The sequence below is a fragment of the Geospiza fortis genome, unplaced genomic scaffold (assembly GCF_000277835.1).
Source record: "Geospiza fortis unplaced genomic scaffold, GeoFor_1.0 scaffold104, whole genome shotgun sequence".
Taxonomy (NCBI): Eukaryota; Metazoa; Chordata; class Aves; order Passeriformes; family Thraupidae; genus Geospiza; species Geospiza fortis.
Window position 1 is genome coordinate 4,875,724 of NW_005054325.1, and position 6,532 is coordinate 4,882,255.

Genomic DNA, 6,532 nt, shown 5'->3' on the forward strand with positions numbered 1-6,532 from the left:
CAAAATTTTTCATCAGGCAGTTCACACTGAATAACTGACAGGTCTGAGGGCCTGTGTGTGTTTTGCTAGCAGGAAGGATCAGTCCAGCTTCTGAGAAAGTGGTCAGAGAGTCAGGATTGTTGGTGACCCAAAGAAATGGGTCCTGATATATATGAAATAACATGTAGGTAGTGACAGCAGTGGCTTTCTGCCTAGTGCTGAAAATGAACTGTAAGCTCACCTCAGTTACACCACTGGAACTCCAAAGATGTCACAGAGCACAGAAACTTGCCAGTGACTGGAATCTTGCAGTCAGTAATTTCAAATGATATGTGAAATGAAGTTCAGAGAAGCTGTGATTTATTTCAGTAGATCCCATACCTTAGAATCCTGTATTTTATCACTGAGCCCATACACAAGACTGGTCTTTGTAGACATTTGTGGTAACTGCTATAAATGTTGTGTTCAAATGGGACCAGACCGTGCTGTTTGGTAACATGAATCTCCTCCTCTTCACTCCTGAGGGAACTGCAAACACAGAATACCACCCAGCTCAAACTTACTCACTTTTAGCTTGGTGTGGTTTTCCTGTTTATAATTCTCTCACTTTTGTTAGAAAAATACATTCTTCTCCTTTCTCTAAGAATTGTATTCATTATATGTTTTAGAAATAAAGAGCCACTGTTGTATGCTGCATTGTTTTTAACTGGGAGTTTGCTGGTGAATGAAGGAGACCAAATTCTTAAAATAAACTGAATTCAGAAGTATAGAGCTAAAGGCAGGAGCATTTCAAGGAACAATTAGAACCCATTTTGAAAATGCAAAGACATAAAAATAAACAAAGCAGCCAGCCTAAATTGGCTTTGATCCCCTATCCTCCAGCATTGCTTTTTCATCTGTGGCTTTTCAGTGAGATAGAAGAAAGTTTCTATCAAAAATATTCCTATCATTTAGTCACTGTAATAACCTGCAATCTACAAGCTTTCAGGACTCAGAAAGGTTAGGTAACCACCTTTTGTTCAGCTCCTCATTCTCTATCATTTTCATTCTAAACACCTAAGACAGAATGTCACAGAAATCTATGGGTTGGTTTCTATTTGAGCTGATGTAAACAATGCAAAGTGCTTCAGATGTGTTTATTATTATATTTAAAGATCTCCATAATGAGCAGGAGTATATCAGTGATTTACATATCTTCTATTACCATCATCCACACTAATAAAGAACTCCAAAATCATCTCCATCTCTTGTCAAAAGCATTTTGTTTTCACATGTTCCATATAAAATTTGTCGATGATTTGTAAAATGCAAATGAACTGTGGCCAGGTAGATGGATTTATCTTACCATAATATTATGACAGCTTACTTAATAATTTTATTGTGTGAACTGTGAAGATTGCTGCTGCTGTGGAAACACAGCAGAAGGCTGAAGAATGCATGAAGGCAGTTAGCACTTGTGGAAGGTAAAGATGTGATGCTTTGTATTGCTGCTATAGTCTTAAGGGGGGAAAAAAAAGGATGATCTAAAAAATCCCCCAAAGACTCATTAAGAAGGATTCTATTTGCACATTTGTGTATTGTGCTAAATTTACTTACTAATTTTGATGTCAACAGCGACCGGTACTAATGAAAAGCTTATGCAACACCAGTGAATTTAGTAAAACAAAAATAAACAAAAATACAAATAAAAAAACCAACATTTTAAGGCGTTAGATTACACCAAACTGTAATTACTAATTCAAGATTACACAAGACTGTAATTAACAGTTCAGTGTTACAAACACTATCAAAAGGCAACTGATGACACATTTACAGTATACACAAACACCATTGCTAGCAAAGTTTTGATACCGTATGTTTTTTTTCTTTTTGCTAGTGGTTCAAATGACGTAGGTAAACTGAATGCCAGTAGGAAATCCAGCCAGGTTAATGCTGTCTACTGTGTCCCAGTTCAAGACAGGTTTTAACATGCTGTTTAAATTCACCTCTGCCTAAAAATAAATTTACTTGACAATAGATTGTGCTAAGACCCCATGTCTTAAAGCAGCACACACTTGAATATTTTCCTGACTCAGATCTACAAGGATACCATCTTCATTTTAAACCTTTCTGAGTGAGGCAAATTCAGAGTCACCTCACTAACAGGACTCTTATAAGGTAAACCACACTTCTCTCCAAAACAAATCCAATAAAAGGAGATCAGTTTTATTCACATGTAGTCAGACCCTATGGAGAGACTAATGTGAAGACTCAGGGCTGATCTGGTTCTATAAAATTGTGAATTCCCTGCCTTTTATGGACCTTCTAATTGTATTTTAGAAAGATGGCAAGGGATACCAATCTTAACTGGAAGTTATTGATTACAACAAATTAGAAGCATAAGAGGAGCTCATCAAAGTAAAGATAGCTGGAGGGCAATGGCAGGATTACCTAATGTAGTAGACTGTGCAAACCCCAAATTCAAATAAGTACTCCACAAGGAAGTGCTAACCCTGACACATTTCTAGATTCTGCTGTGAGCCTTCAATACTGCTGACCAATTCAGGGCACCATTTGCCTGAGGGAAGTGGCAGGGCATGTGGACCTTTAGCAAAGTAACTTAGAAAGATAAAAAACTTCAGTGCTTCACAGGGACTATCCTCGATGCAGGAGAACTCACCTCTGAAGACTCACAGGACTCAAATCTGTCTCCATGAAGACCCAAATCTGTCTCCACCTCTTTTCCATTTCTCTTTGCAGTTTCAGGGTGAGCTGGTTGGACAGCACAGGCTCAAGGATACCCATTATCACTAAGATCCAGCTCTTATCTGTGGGATTGGATGAGGAAAGAGGAATACCTGTGTCAGATGGATCCCATGAGACTGCAGTGGGAAGCTTTCAGAGAAGATCATGCTGTTACAGTGCTGCCTTCACTGATTTACTGCCTCAGCTTGTACAGTACAAGTCTCTGATCCTAAATTGCATCACTTTGCAATGCAGCATTTGTGTGTGTGTGTTGCTGCATCATGCTGCAGCTTTTGAGCTTTGGTGTTTTCCACCACTTCTGGCTCAGGGATAGCCCCATTCTGGTGAACAATGACGTAGCTTCAGCCAATCATCCTGGTGTTCATGGAGTTGTAGCTGCCTGGTACAGGTGGGGAGGCAGACATCAGAGATTGCCAGGCTGGGAAACCTCCTTACATCATCGTGCTACAACAGCAGGTCTCCTCAGCAAATCTAAATTACATCTCTGCTGCCTGCTCTAAGGTACTTTCCTGTGTTGGATTTTTCGTTTTACTATTCATGCACCCCATGGTTTATGATAACTGAAAGTTTACCCAAGACCAGTTTGTTGCAGTTCCTTTTCCAGCACCATGAAACTTTCAGATAGGAGCAGGACTCCTCTGTGTGGCAGGCAGAGCTTCCCTTGCACCTGCTGCTGGGATCTAACAAGCTGCTCTGGGAACACACTTTGCCATTCTCCATCTTCATTCTTCACCCCTTGCTGCTGGAGCTGCAAGATGCATTTCTTTGACTGTGTCACCTTTAACATGATGACAATCATATATGTTTATGTTTTAAAGCATGCCAGTGGGTTTTATTGTCATTCACTAGATGTAGGAGGCATCCTATACATTAATTCCCCTACCCACAGAAAAGAAGGGAGAAAACCCCCTCAGTGAGTTCAGTAACATCAGGCCCTTCACATACAGGCACATCTTGGTGCGGTGCTGTGCCTGAGGATAGATGGAGTGTACAGCTTTTCACACCTGAGGAAGCTGTATGTCCTTCCCTTTGTTTGGAGAGCACTCTTGATACATCATTTAAAATTTTTGTTCTCTCTCTGTTAGCCTGCAGCATTCCCAGAAAGACTTCACACTGTAACAGAGCTCAGATAGATCACTGGTCCTACCTCTGTCTGTACTCTTTGAACATGAGCTATCATCTCTGGTTTGCAATTAAGATGCTATGGTGGGACTAACAGCAGGAGCTTCTGGTACACTGAGCTACAGAAGGTTTTGTCAGCTTGAAGAATTTAAAGGTGAAGTCATTCAGCAAAGCCACCGGAAAAAAAACCCATGAAAATCTCTTTCAACAGTCACGTGTTAAAAAAAACCATGTAAAGCTGAAAGAAGAAATTACATACCTGAAGTATTTTTGACTTGCTATTTGCTATATGCAGCATATAAATTGTTAACTGGAAAGGATTTTAAATATATTAATGACACTACTTTGATCTGCTGTATTCCCGATTCTCTAACCCTTCTGGTATTTGATGGTGGAAATACAAGAGTTATTTGTGACTTGCCTGGAGCTAAATTACCTATCCAAATTTTTTGCACAAACACATTGGTGTTTGGGATATCTGGGTGCAGGGAGAAACAGTCATTGCCGCTGTAAAGTCTGAGCACTATTGTCTGTGCTAAAAGAATAGATTCATGGATCAATAAGTTTCACTCACATCAAGAATATAAAAGAGGCAAATATATTGCCATTCTTTGAATATATCAATACACCTACCCTCACTGTGTCCTCTAATGTTTGAGACTCTGCATGGTGGCTTTAGATTACTTTTGAAATGCAATTTTCACATTCTTGTTTGTTTTGACTGATATCTTAATACAATATAAAGTGCTTGCCAGAAACAATCCTTCTCTGTCAGACAAAGGCGCCAAAGTAAACATTCCTTGATTTGTGCTTGGCAGCTGTTGAAGTAAACCCATGTCAATAGAAAATTTCTTTTACTACAGTTTTACTGAAGCAAGCGGTTATTAAATGAATCCTAGGTGATTCAGAGGCCTGCAACTCCTACAGCGTATTTTTTATAGTAGATTTTTCCCTTTATGCTTTTACCTTCACCTTGGATTTTTCCTTTACCATAACAAATATGAAATTTTTCAATCATTCAGAGACACAATCATAGCAGGAGCAATGGGTAGTCCTGCATCTGCCTTCAAGTATAAGAGTGGCTTGATCAGGAGAAGCACAGAGAGCTGCAGAGAGCTGACCAGTCACTAATTCCCTGCTCCTACCCAATCCTCTTTGAAAAATATAAACATACCTGTCTTTTCCCTTCTTCCTGATATTTCTTTTATCCTTCCTGAATTTTTGAAGAGGACCACTGATAGGTTCGAGACAGCTTTAGCAGGATCTTTAGCCTAGGAAAAACTCATCTGACATGCCTGACTGGAGAGCCTCCAAGCTAACCAGTGACAGTCTCACTTTTTCTTGCCCAATTTTACCTGTCACTGGTATTAATTTTACGAGCCATTTGCTCACAGACAAATTTTCCTTAAGGAAGACAGATGCATAAAGAGTCTTTACAGAAGGTTTTTCAGTTCAGGATGGGATTTGAGTTTTCATTAGCCTCCATCTCCTGGTTTTACCTCCTCACCACATGGCCTTCCCTACTCATTACACATCACTGTCTGTGGTGTTGTGAGGTCCCCAGGACAAGGTGAGAGATGAGAATTTGACTCCAAGTTCTCAGAAGGCTGGTTTATTATTATATTATATTATATTATATTATATTATATTATATTATATTATATTATATTATATTATATTATATTATATTATATATTATAAAACTATACTAAAGAAAGAGAAAGGATACCTCAGAAGGCTAGAAAAGAATAATGAAAGCACGTGACTGACCCCTCAGAGTCTGACACAGTTGATCATGATTGGTCATTAATTAAAAATTATTCACATGGAAACAATCAAAGATGCACCTGTTGGTAAACAACCTCCAGACCACATCCCAGAGCAATCAGATGATTATTGTTTACGTTTATTTTCTGAGGCTTCTCAGGAGAAAAATCCTGGTGAACGGATTTTTCAGAAAATATGAAAATATCATGGTGACAACTGTCCCCTCTGGGGGCTCCCACTCCTGTTCCCCCACTTCCTTTTTCTTTCCCACAGATGCTACCCTTCACTTTCCAAGTATCAAAGTACTGGAGCAGGGCATCCACCTTACCCTGTTTATTCTGTCTGGGTTTGGAAACCACCACTGACCAACATGCAAGGAGGTCTGAGGGAGTTTTTCTTGTAGTCTGAGGGTGTGTTCACAAGGAAAAGCAGCACATGTGGCACAGGCTGCTGGGACAGTCACCTGCAGAGATTGCATGGGACGTACACCTTACTCTTCTCACTTTATGATGTCCAAAAACCTGAAGCCTCCATATGTGTCAAAATTGCGAAGATGTTTTTTCTCTCCAAGAATAATAATTCTCATTTCAGATAAATTCACTCCAATCTTATACAATCTTAAAGACACCCAGCAGCGAGGCAGGCAGGGGCAGCAGAGAGCTAGGAGAGGGACAGGCAAGGAGAGTTATGGTGCTGGCCTCTGGGAAAGGAGGGGCTGCGTGTGCTCGGTGCCAGATGTGTGTGCTCGGTGCCAGATGTGTGCAAACCATGGGGACAGGATGGGAGGAGGTGCTGGCTTTGCCAATGCCCAGGTGCAACTGTCCGACAGCTTTAATGGCTGTGCAGCATGGGAGAGGATAAAGCTGTGCAGGCAATGCAAGGCTGTGCTGCTCCACCAGCACAGGGCACTGCAGTGGGG